This window comes from Podarcis tiliguerta (genome assembly GCF_965153285.1).
Source record: "Podarcis tiliguerta genome assembly, chromosome: 6".
In the NCBI taxonomy this organism is placed as follows: domain Eukaryota; kingdom Metazoa; phylum Chordata; class Lepidosauria; order Squamata; family Lacertidae; genus Podarcis; species Podarcis tiliguerta.
This window is the reverse complement of record NC_139539.1, coordinates 35,556,372-35,569,745: the sequence shown is the minus strand read 5'-3', so window position 1 is coordinate 35,569,745 and position 13,374 is coordinate 35,556,372.

Here is a 13,374-nt window from a genome sequence, read left to right as displayed (position 1 = left end):
TCAGAGTCCACTAGGGAAAGCAGTGCTAGAAGTGTACATTCCTTTATTAGAATTGACAGCATTTTCCTTGATCATGGCCATGCCATCCCATTACTGTGTCTTTGTCAGAAAATCCTGTTTCATGCAGGAATTGCTAAGTGGAATTCTGTGGACTAGGAAGAACAAGCAGTCAGAATAAATTATCCTGATGATCTCTTCTCACTTTAATCTAGGTATCTCTATGTGACTACACCCTCAGAATGCACCAATTCCAGACTTAATAGGTAGACATGTTTTACTTCTACCATGAAGTGGCCACCATGAAGGGAACTGTAACGGAATGATGGCAAGGGGGTGGGGGTGACCTAGTGACTTTGGGGCATATCTGCATTATTGGAATGAAATAAATACGCATGTAGAATTTCCCGAGTGATGTTTGCAAAATGTTGCATACATTTTAAAACCCATATTATTTTAAAGTCTTATTTGGCTCTGTAGCAGCAAATGCATTGAAAAACAACTGAATATGCATATTGTCATTAGGCAGTGGTGTGTTAACCGTAAGACAGCCCGGGGGCATACATTTACATGCATAGAAATGCGTCCACCATCACTCCACATTCTGAATCAATGGCAACATCATCTGATGGATGGAATGGGTGTATGTGGCATCCAATCCTGGTCCCTGTGTGAACTCAAGACCAAACTAACTCTGACATGCACACATTTAAAAAACAAGCAAGCAAAGCCAGCACTGCAACTGCAGGAGCCAGATTAGATCCACTATTTGGGGAAGGGAGTTAATTTTGGAGAACCTGTGGTCCTCCAGATGTTCTTGTGCTACAGCTCCCATCACTCCCAACCACTGGTCACGATAGCTGAAGCTGATCACTAATCTCTAGGGGGCCACAGGTTCCCCACATCTGGATTAACACCGGGTCTAGTTTAGCCCTCAGATACACACACGGCGCTCACACAAGAAGTACTCCAGTTCATTTGAACAGAGAAGAAAGGTCTATGTGAGTGTAGCAATGCACACACAATCATCTACTTGCTTTGTTACAATGGGATGGACTTCAAGGGTTCCCATACCGCTATGAAAATAATTGAGCTGATGCATAATCAAAATGCCAGAATGTTAGCGGAGTTAGAAATTCCCCTTTGAGAGCAGCACTGGGGAGAATATCACTTCTGGGGTTATGTATAATTTTAGCATGACCTGCTGCACAAAACATGAATGCTTGCTGAGTGTTCTTGTTCAGGCATATCACAAAGAAATCCTATTGAGCTTTTGAAGAGAGAAAATATTTGAGAAAAACTATGTCTAAGCTGTATCCAACAGAGCTCATCTCTTTGGTATGAGATAGCCGGAAGCAATGTTGGAAACAACAATACAGGGGGAATTGTTAGAGTTTTCTTTTACATATGTAGGCCTTTATAGAACCACAACAAAAGCCATCCATCCTCAACAGAACATTTTGTATTGCTAGGAACATCAGAAGAGTGATCCTGATGGATCACACCAAAGGTCAGCATCCTGTTCCCACAGTGGCCAACCAGATGCCTATGGGAAGCTCACAAATGGCTCATTAACACAACAGCCCTGGATGGCATTATTAATATAAGTATTAAATGGTCACACGGCACATGATGCAGCCATCTTGTTGAAGCTAAGCAGGTCTATGGCTGGTCAGTGACTAGATAGAAGTCCACCCGAGAACCTCATGCATGCAGAAGGATGGGTAATATCCAACTCAGGAAAGACCCATTGGCAGACATGGCTGGTGAAAGGGCATGACTGGTCCAAGCAATATTTCCTTCTCCTGTCACTTGAAGCATCCATGTGCTTGTTCTGCTTCTCTCTGACTGTAGACCTAATCTCCAAAATGGAGCAGCATGACCACAAACTGAATGAATCTAATGACATCAGGAAGCAGCATATCCTAATCCATTTTTGCATTTATTTCTTCAGGTGTTCCTAAATTTGAGCACCTGTGTCAAACCTTGGTCCTGCCACGAGGCAAACTATGCTGGTGAAAAAATGGGTAGGTGGCAGCTCTTATATACTCCAATACATTCAGAATCCAGAGAAGGTTGTGAAATGCGGGCAGATCTTCCAGTTAAAAGAGAGGTCTGGAGGGTGGCAACATGAGAACGGGCCTTCTCTGCAGTGGCTCCCAGTCTGTGGAATGCTCTCCCCAGGGAAGTTCACTTTCATTATACACCTTTAGGCACCAGGCAAAAACATTCCTTTTTAACTAGGCCTTGGGTTGATTTGACATCCTATCCCCTTTTAAAATGTTTTTAACATTTTAAAAGGGGATAGGATTTTAAAAGGGTTTTTTGGGGGGTGTTATTGGGTTGTTGTTTTTAATTTGATTATGTATGTGGTGGTTTTATATTTTGATTTTGTTCTGTGAACTACCCTGAGCCCTCCTGGTACAGGGCAGTATATAAATTCAAATACTACTACTACTACTAATAGCAGCAGCATTTGAATCTATTGAACCTTTACCTTTTACCTTCACTTTAGCTTGCATCCTAATATAAGTTAATATGGGAAAGTTTCTAATTATAACAATAGTCATAATAAGAAGAATAGTTCTGCATTCCCTTCTCCCTAGCAGCTTTCACAGCTCATCTAGGGTCATAGTGGTCTGCGGTTGTAGGGATTGAAGACCTGCCACTATTTCTGTAGCAGAGTCCCTGTCCCCAGCATTCTAGAGAGTCAATGTGGTATAGTGGTTAAGAGCAGTGAACTTGTAATCTGGTGAACCGGGTTCGCGTCTCTGCTCCTCCAGATGCAGCTGCTGGGTGACCTTGGGCTAGTCACACTTCTCTGAGGTCTCTCAGCCTCACTCACCTCACAGAGTGTTTGTTGTGGGGGAGGAAGGGAAAGGAGAATGTTAGCCGCTTTGAGACTCCTTAAGGGGAGTGAAAGGTGGGGTATCAAGTCCCAACTCCTGCTGCTGCTCTTCTTTTTCCTCCTCCTCTTCTTCTTCTTCTTCTTGAGCCATCCAACCAGCATGCAAGGGGAGCTGTTTAGCCACTGAATGCTAAGCATTTACAAACACTGAAAACACCAAGTGCTTCAGTTTCAAGGGAATGGTGTGCAAGTTCTGTTACATACAATGGAACTTCACAGAGAACACAATTGAAGTCGCTCAGAAAGAAGGTATTGGAGCACCCATGTATGTGCAAAGAAAACAGTAGATCTATGTGAAAGGCAACATGTGGAGATCTGCATTAATTGTTGCAGTTCATCCCTAATTATTTTTATTGTATGAATGTTTTATCTTAGTGGAGGGGGGGTGATTGTAAGGGTGAGTGGTTTGGACTGTCATTTAGGACTCATGGCCCCATCCCACATTGTTTAGGAAGGCCACCCAGAACAGTGTTTCGTGTTTCGGGGGTCACAGGCAACTGCAGAGAGGAGAGAATGTTAAATCTGAAGCGGAAGGTTAAGAAGTGCCTTATTAATGAGATTGCTGTTATTGGAAATGAAGAGCAGAGAGACAGCTCCTCATCACCACCACCACTATGGTAATCTTAGACCAGATTTTAAAAGATGTCAGCAAGCAAAGCAACTTATGAACATATCGCTTTGCTTCCCATGACTAATCCAAAGGTCCCTGAAATCAACAGAACTCGTTCAGCTTGTTATCCGCAGGGGGGAAAGGTGTTGTGTGAAGTTCCTGAGACTCTGGTTCAAACACTTTTCATAAGCACCAAAAATTCGCTGAAGATAAGAGAGAGAATGAATGACCCAGAAAACAGGATGGAGAATAAGAGAGGGGGAGAAATACAATGGGTCTGAAGAAAAGCATTTATAAGAAGGAGGGATCTTATGAGGAGGGATTCTGTTGCAGAAAGAAATTCCTGCCAGTTTGATATCAACCAGTACCATAGTCACCACTAACTACAGGAGGGGGGATTCAATTCGGATCACATTTAAAGCCAAATTCACAAAATTCACACTTTCTGAAATAATATGAGAACCAAAGCAGGGCCATCCTTTGAAATTCTCACTTATCCAAATTTTGCAATGCAGTTCTTGAACCAACCACTGTTTACCAAAATACATATATTAAGTAAAAGTGTGCTTGAAATAGATATATTAGTGAAAATAAGTAAAAAAAATCATTATATTAGGAGAAACTGCTTGCATAAATGTGTTTACTGGGAGAATTTCCATGAGGATTAAAAAAAAGAAAATTCACAAATTGCTGCAGAAAGGCAGAGAACCAAATTTAAGATTCAAGAGAACAAAAATAGACAGTTTTATCCATCTCTAGTCACCACTGGGGAAAAACAGAGAGCCTTCTTACTTTGACTCTAATGTTGCTTGTAACAGACATCAAGCACTTAATAGGAAAGCAGAATCACAAACCATAAAATAGTATATAGTTTTGCAGCAGCAGTAAAATAAAAAGCAAGGAGACTGGGAAAGAGAAGTTACTGTATGTAGGAGTCTGGGCTACTGCAAGGCTTTTCTATGCAAAGAGGGATGGTGGCAAGGAAACGTAAGCCCAGAGGTAGTCAGTGTTGCAGATTTCTGTTGCTGGTTGGACTACAACTCCAATAAGCCCCAACAGACAAGGCCAACGATCATGGATGATGGGAGCTGTAGTCCAACAATATCTGGCAAGCAACACTTTGGCCACCCCTACTTTAGGCGGCTCTCAGAGGACAGGGTGAGGGAGACCACAAGTTTGCTTTGATCATTGTGGTCATGCAGTTTTATTACAAGAAGTAAAGCAATTTTCACACATTTGGCCAACTTCACAAGTTTAAATTATTAAAATTCTCAAATATTGCTGTGACAAGCTCACTGTGTGGGATTTCCTGTGGGTATATGGTGGTATACAGATGATGATGATGATGATGATGATGATATGGCTGTGTATTCAAGACTGCAAGGCTAGCCTAGCACCAGCTCGGCTACAATCCATGGCTATGGGCTGCACTTGACTTGGTGAGTCACCAGCTGTGTCGACCTGCAGCAGATGAATAGCTGAGATCATGGTAGGCCACTATCCTCCCTTCATACAGTGTGGTTCCTACCTGTGTGCTCTGGGAATTAGTTTTCACATTTGTGAAGCAAAGGTGCTTAAATCTGTCAGGATTCTATGTGATAAGAATTTTAACACGGAGTTCTCCCTGTCCAACCTTTGCAACGAAGAACTTTATACCCATTTTGACATACACCAGATCCTCCTGAGAAGACCTGCCTGCCAAGAGAAGAAATGGCACATGAGGAAATACATCTTAAAGACATTTAGACAGGAGAGACTTTGGAATCTGAAACAGTAAACACAGTTGCTGAGCTCCACCGATCAGGTGGTGCTCTGGAAAATGTAAAAGACCTTTTTTTAAAATTAAAAAAACCCCCAAAAACCATAAATCATGCAAGTAAATAATTAAAAAGGAAGAGTGTTTGTTTGTCCTTGTTTGACCAGATGCAGAGGTTTCTGGATGTTTGGGACTATCTGGCAGGAAACCATGTGTGTAGGTTAGAAAAGGCCGACAAGTGTCTGTTATGCAAAAAAGACTCTTGCAATATTCAAGGAACTCTTCAACATATCGAAGTTGACAGCACCTTGAAATGAATCCATAATGCTGAAATCCCAGCCAGATAGGAACCATTCCTGTCTCCAATCTCCCGTCCCCCCCACCCTTCCCCCACCCCAGTTACCTGCCTCAGCAGTTCTGAAGGTTAGGAGTCGGTGCTGAGGTAGATTTTGCTCTTCCATGCCCATCCTCCTTAATGGGTGCTTTGTATCAACAGTGCTTTACTCATTTATTTTGTGAAAAGATGCCCCTTTCGACCAATTGGTTCCCAGGGTAGTTCCCAACTAATACAAGAGCCAAAGGCCCATTTAGGCCAGCATCCTGCTCTCACAAAATAATAAGTACAAAATAATAATAATAATAATAATAATAATAATAATAATAATGATAATGATAATAATAATAATAATAATAAAATTTTTATTTATACCCCGCCCTCCCCAGCCGAAGCTGGGCTCAGGGCAGCTAACAACAATAAAATAGTGCAACGTTCTAAAAACATTTCATTATAAAAATTAATTAAAATCCAATTGATGGCAAAATAAGACCAGCTGTTAAAAGAATCTGACTGAAGCAATTAGAGTTCAGAGCTTAAAAGGGCTCAGATGGAAAGAACACAACACTTAAGAGACTATCTCTTTAGGTCCGATGCAGAAAGGGATCTAACCATGATTGCTTCTACCAAGAGCTCACCATGGTTCCCACTTATCAAAATGCCCGAGCCAGATACCTGGCAAAGCTCCCACTTGCCGTACTAAGAATCGCTTTTACAGAACTACGATTCCAATTGATGCCCTTGGATGGACGGTACAGCAAAGTACATTATGAAGAGAGACTCTGTCTGTGTGGACAACCCTGTGTTGAGGACCTGTGCCATTATTTATTGCAGCGCCCGTTATATATAGACCCAAGAGACCAATTTATAAAACCCCTGTGTACGAATGGAACACATTTGAATAGGGGGGAAAGGGTGAAAGGGCTGCTGAGCGACACTGACGACTTTATTACTTATAAAGTAGCAGTCTACGCACTGGCAGATAAGAAGATCAGGAAGAAGGAACTAGACAAACGAGCGGTCAACTGCAAAGGAGATTTGGATATTTAATTTGGCACATCTTACCTGAGAATCTTCTGCTATTCTATTTAATGCAACAAATAATTTTAGTAGCTGTAACCGTGGTTTTATTGTATGTCTGTGCCCGATGATTTTTATGGTTACTGTGGGGGTTTTTTTGTTGTTGTTCTCCTTCTGAATGATGCCGTGGCCTATGGCTAGTGCAATAAAAAGTTTAATTGGAATTGGAACAAGCTGCCTTATGCCAGCTTGAGTCAGTGTGTGGTCATCTAGCTCAGTCTTGTTGGAACTTAGGGGTAGTCACTATCCAGAGTTTCAGAGGTTTTCCCCAGTTCTATCTGGAGATGCCATTGATCCACTACTGTTTAATCGGGGTGGCAGTAGCTGTACAGGGATTCAGACAACAGTCTTTCCCAGACCTACCCAGAGATGTCAAGGCTTGACCCCAGAACCTTCTGTATGCAAAGCATGAGATTTAACATTGAAGTACAGTCTCTCCCTTGCTTGGCACTTACAAAATACCCAGTAGGTGCCAAGCAAGTCATCCAGGGGAGGGAGAGCCATAAATTTGATGGGTGGTGCCAATATTGTCAAGATGGCCTTGACTTTAGTTACTGGGAGCTAGCGGTGTACAAATCTGTCAATTTTGATTTCTCTCACATTCTCATCTCTCCAATATTACATTCAGTTCTCCACATTTACACAGCAAAAGAGAGAGAGAGAAATTCTCATGAAAATTCCTCAGCATTTCAGGATTATTTTTTCCTAATCAGCACATTTCTGTTTCCACGTTTGACTGTCATTGACATTTTTTTCAATGCATTTATGCACGCCATTTTTACTAATGTATGCATTTTTGGCACACTATTTGCTAATATATAAATATTGGTTGGTTGGAGAACTGCATTGCAAAATTCCCAGAAGTGCAAATTTCAAAGGATTACAGCACTGTGATTTGCATATTGGTTTGAGAAGTGTGAATTAGATTATTTTCATGAAAAGGCAAACAAAATTTAAATTTCCCCCCTTCAATCAATAACATGGTGCAACCAAACTAAATATTTAATGATGATGATGATGATGATGATGATGATGGAGGAAAGATGTTGAGAAAATATTAAATTTACCGGTGGTATTGCCAAAAGCAGAACTAGCCATGAAGGTGAGAACTGAACCAAGTAATGCTCCACTTGCTTCTGGCACCATTGATTGACCCAACAATATCTAGTAGAGTAACCAGACTCTACCTCCTAGAGCATTCAGGGAATGAGCAAAGCCAGGCAACTGCAGGCTTGTATGTATGCAGAGAAACTCACACCTCTTAGCAGCTTTGTATCTTGCGGCTGAATTTTGATGTCCAGATTCAAAATGTCTGGCAGAGTTTCAGACTCTGAACTGAGAAATAATCTCATAATTGCTTGTTCAATGCCACAAATTGCAAGGGATGATAATCGTAGCATAATCAGAACTATACAGATGCTTTTTGGGGTAAAAGAATAATAATGCAAATGTAATGGTGATGATGACTTGCTCCATAGGCCCATGGGAGTTGGAATCCAACTTCATCTGAAGGGTCACTCATTCCCCATTCTTGATAAGCACCTTTATTATTACTCTTAAAGCAGATAGGTCAAGTTAATTTAGCGCTACTGGATACACTCTACTTTTACAATTTTATTTTAGGTATGCACCTAAAAATGTGATATTTGATGGCAAAGATACATTTGTAAATAGATCATATCTATATCTGTGGCATAATTGTTTAGACGGCACGCATGAGATTGCCTGTATTTCAATGATGTCATTCATTCGGAAGTTAGGCAAGTAACAGTGACAGATAGCCGTTAACACAAAAGCACAGGGTGATCTCCCATTATTGTACTTATGTGACAATGACATCGTTTTGTTCCATGGACTCATCCAGTGCCATGGAGTCATGCATGATTACAAGTGGGAATCTGCAACAAATTTTGATAGTGTAGGCCCAGAAATGTTCTTGAATAGCATGTCAAGTGGCTTATGAATCTTATAGCAGTGTTTGGGGATTTCAGGGGGAGAGCCTCAGGAGTGGAGGAAGGAAAAATGACATTTCCCCCCTTTCCCATCATCCTGAAACTGTCCCCCATTGTGATATATAGGTGGCAACCATTTTAGGCGCAACCAATTGATGTGCAATGACCAATGCATGGGTCCATTTGGACCCGGAAGAAGGCTGCATGGGGTAGGGTGGGGCATAACGGTGCAGGGTGCACTTATACATACTCTGCCGATGTGCACAGGGGCCAGGAACAGAACCCACGTGTGAAATGGTTACCAGCTTTATAGCAGTAAAGGGCTCCTGACACTGAACCTAGCAAAGGGAGTTTCCAGAGGGGTGAGAAAGGGGGGGGATGTTCTTTTCTCTTTCTATGTTTCCTGAAACTTCCCCACAGTTTGGGGGTAAGAGAATTTCTCAACTCTAGTGCGCACAATCCTGTTCCTACACCACCTCCATGTTCTACTAGGGGTTCAAGCAAGCCACTACTCTATTTCCCCTCCCTTTTCCTTTCATTCTATTCTGTTCTCGGTTCAGCTGACATCTTCAACTGTCTGTGAATTAGCCGCTCCCAACATTCCATAGGCATTGGAAGTCCCTGAGCACAGATATTTATTGAGCCATTGGGTTTTTAAAGAAATCTTTTAAATTTACAAACTAGCATAATTCCACATGTCTAGGGAGTATGCAAAAGGCAGTAACTTATTTTAGGGTGACCCTATTTCATTCCCAAACCATTTCATTTCTAATAACTTAGCTACAGTATTTCTCTGCCATTCTTCTTTCTCTTCTTTGGAACAAATAATGAGTTGATGTGCATCTCCCTGCTTCTGCCCTCACCAGCTAATAATGGGAGTGGGGCAGGGACTGGGATAACATCACATATATGAGTTAGATGTCAAGAAGGGTCATAGCTCATTGGTAGAGCACCTGCTTTGCATGCAGAAGGTTCCAGGTTGAACCCTGGAACCTCTAGGTAGGGCTAGGAATTTCTCTTTGCCTGAACACTGGAGAACCACTGCCAGTCAAAGCTGAGTTAGACAATGGGTCTGACTCAGTATGAGGCAGCTTCCTATGTTCCTTTAGTACAAAGAAAAGAGAAACAAGAAGCAGCATCTCTTATGCCTCGTTTGACAAAGCAAAGTACAAAATAGAACCATGTATTTGAGCACACATATATCATACCTGTATGCCCATTACAAAGGCCATATTAACTTTAGCTCCCTGTTAATTGTAGATTTCCTTGCCAAACCAGTTTTGTTTCTGTGTCATGTGCGAAAGAGCTCTAAGGGGATGGAGTTTAGGATCTGTCTGCAAATGAGTAAAAAAAACAGAATATATTCCTAATTAATTTCCCCCGGCTTTCCATTCTGCATGAGCTAATCAAGATTGCCTCCCCAGACCATTAAAATCAATGAGATATTCGCAGCAGTTTTGCACAAATTTATGCCAGGGTGATGTGAAAAATTAAATTAGAGAAAATGTGCACAGGCAGCTGTCATCGATGCAGAACGCAGTTGTGTATATTTCCTCTTTCTATGTGGAAATCCAACAGAGACTTAAGCATCATTTTCTAGTTTCAGTCACTTTTTTGCCCAGCAGGAAATGTTAAATGTGTATATTGGGAAAAGTCTGCACTTCCAAGTAAACATACAGAAAACTAAATAAGAAAGACAAACTGCAGAAGTGAATGGGTTGGACACAGATGCTGAGGATTAAAAAGAAACCTTAGAGATTTCTGGTCCAGAGTAAGGCTATTTTTTCTGGTCACAAAAACCAAGAAAAATATATTTTAATTTTTTTCAGAACCATATAAAACTCTTTTAAAAAATAAAAGAAACATTGCATTTTGATCTATTGTCCAAATGATCCAAATTTTATTGCCAAATGCCTATGCTTTTATGTGCTTAAACACAATGAGTTATGGAAATCTTAAAACAATGGAATGATCCTTTTTATTGCTTTCAATTTGTTCAAAGTAACAACTCCTTTTTTTGCTAAGTCAAAACTTTCTTCTTTCTCTCCATTTTATGGACTTGCAAAAATGTCTCTTCTGTTTTCAACCCTCTACATATGCATGTCATAAATACCAGGGCAAGATCCAATGCTTGTGGATAGTCCCCTCTCACCCAGACCTTTTTTTCCTCAAGGAACATTTTTATGGTTAGTGAGATTTGGCAACCTCTTCCTTAGAACCTGCTCTGACAAGATAGGCTTCAAATTCCTTGAAACAGATCCAAAAATGTGGATTCCCAGTCCCCACACTCTGTGGGAGACCCTGGCCTGTCAGTCACGTAGTGGAGTTTATAAATCTGCTAGCACTCTAGGTAATAGAAATGAAGGGTGTGTCATGGGTGGCCTATCAGTCATGCTCCTCCATCCCAATTACACTCTGCCTCTTAACATGTTTAAGGCTCCAATTTGGAAGAAGTCTGCAAACCTGGGGCTATCAGGAATTCCCACCCCCCACTAAAAACATGTTGCAATCCAAGATGGAAGAGCCAAACTGCCTCTAGATCCTAAAAATAAATTTAAAAAAACCAATGGTATTTAACATATAGTGATCTGAAATTATTTATTTCTATAGGCCCCTAATGGATGTTGATTGTCTGCATCACTTCTGGTTCATCCTGAAGGCAGCAAGATCCTAATGATTTTGCCTTATGACTGACCTAGAAATGTCCTACATCAGACAGATTAAGATTGAAGCCACGACCATCTATTGGGGTAGGGAAACTGCAGACCTCCAGTTGTAGCTCCTATCACCCACTTCTGTTAGTCATGCTGGCTGGGGCTAATGGGAGTTTGAGTTCAACAACTTCTGGAGGGCCACAGACTCAGCATCACTGTGTCTGTAGCAAATCACTCTGATCTATCTGGATTGTACAGTCCGATTATCTAGCAAATAACAATGTCATAAGAAAATGTAGGATGCTGTCTTACACCAGGCAAGTCTATTTGGCTATTTGCCTCTTAAAGAGATATAAGTTAGCCCAAACATTCCTTGACTCTGGGTCCTAATTCTTAACTTCTTTTTTTCCTTTTGTGCCTTGCTCAGTTTTGTTTATGACATATCACTTTTCTCTTCTTTTATTTAGCTTTCAGTTGAATGTTGTTGCATTCCTATATGAAATTACCTTTATTTTTTTGAAGAAAATGTTGTTAATCTTTTGCAAGCTGCTTTGAGATTTATTTTTTATATTAGGCAGAAAGTAGTGCTATAAATAAAGTAGGGTTGCCATATTTCAAAGAGTGGAAATCCGAACACAAAAGTTGCTGAGCTTTCTTAGACAAAGTTGTTGAAATCGGCTCTTCCAATAAGGGTTGGACATTTCAGTGGTTTCCACCCGGGCATGGTTCCCGATGGGGACATATAGCAACTCTAAAATAAAGTCTCATCTGCGCTATACATTTAAAGCTGCATCTTGCCACTTTAACATGGCTTTCCTCAAAGAATCCTGGGACCTATGGCTTGTAAGGGTGCTGAGAGTTGTTAGGAGACCCATTTTCCAGTCTCAGAACTTCAGTTTTCAGAGTGATTTAACAGTCAGTCCAGGGTACTCATTATCTCACAAGTCATATGCTGAAAGACCTCAGTGTTTCTGTTGAGTCTAGGTTTTGATTTTTTGCAGGTTTTCTGGTATTTTCTCATTCTACCACCCCAACCCGAAAATGCATACTTTCACATAATAGTAGTGTTGGATTTGTGGTACAAATGCACAAGATAAGATAAGACAACAAAAATGAGCGATGACGCCAGGTTGGACCACATAAGTGCTCAGGGCAGAACATGGGAAACGAAAGTTTGCAAGCGCGTTGAAAATGCTGTAATGAGGATGTATAGTGCTACTTGAACTTCCAGAATAAAGATTACAAAACACCACAAATGAGCAATGGAAACCCTGTGGTGAGACTTGTTGCATATGGTCCAGGTCTAGTTTTGAAATTATAGAAAATCCACAGGTCTGTAACTGAAGTGAAGTAAATGGATAGATGATAGATAGATGATAGAGATAGATGATAGAGATAGATGATAGATAGATAGATAGATGATTGATAGATAGATAGATGATAGATGATAGATAGATAGATAGATGATAGATATAGATAGATAGATAGATAGTTAGATAGATAGATAGATAGATAGATGATAGATAGATAGATAGATAGATAGATAGATGATTGATAGATAGATGATAGATAGATAGATAGATAGATGATTGATAGATAGATAGATGATTGATAGATAGATAGATGATAGATAGATGATAGATAGATAGATAGATAGATAGATAGATAGATAGATAGATGATAGATAGATGATAGATAGATAGATGATAGATGATAGATGATAGATAGATAGATGATAGATAGATAGATAGATAGATAGATAGATAGATGATAGAGAGATAGATAGATGATAGATAGATGATAGATAGAGATAGATAGATAGATAGATAGATGATAGATAGATAGATATAGATAGGAGAGAGAGAGAGAGAGAGAGAGAGATTGCTGTGTGCACCAGAGTTGTCTGAACAGTGAAGTGTTTCAGGAGCACAGCGGTAACTGAATATTTATTTTTGAAATATTTTATCTGTTTACATATATACAGGCTGTGCATAGGTGGAGGCACAGCTTTTACACTCCAAAAGACAGTCGCTACTCCCACATCAGAACTCCAGGGGAACAGCAAGCACCCTAGGGTGCTTTT